Here is a 228-nt window from a genome sequence, read left to right as displayed (position 1 = left end):
CAGCGATACATTACAACTTTTGTCAATGTTATTTTAACTTTTGTTGTGTCAGTGCCAACATTTTCGATTCTTTCGTGAATATAATAATTTCATTGCACTTTCACTTATAAAATGTTTAAGTTTTCTCAAGATATTTTACTTATAAATTGCAAAAGTATTTCACTCGCTTTATATAATTAAGATTAATTATCAGCTTTCTCATTAGCAGTAATTCCATTTCATTCATAA

This window comes from Penaeus monodon, chromosome 21 (assembly GCF_015228065.2).
Source record: "Penaeus monodon isolate SGIC_2016 chromosome 21, NSTDA_Pmon_1, whole genome shotgun sequence".
Taxonomy (NCBI): Eukaryota; Metazoa; Arthropoda; class Malacostraca; order Decapoda; family Penaeidae; genus Penaeus; species Penaeus monodon.
This window is presented reverse-complemented; position numbering follows the sequence as displayed.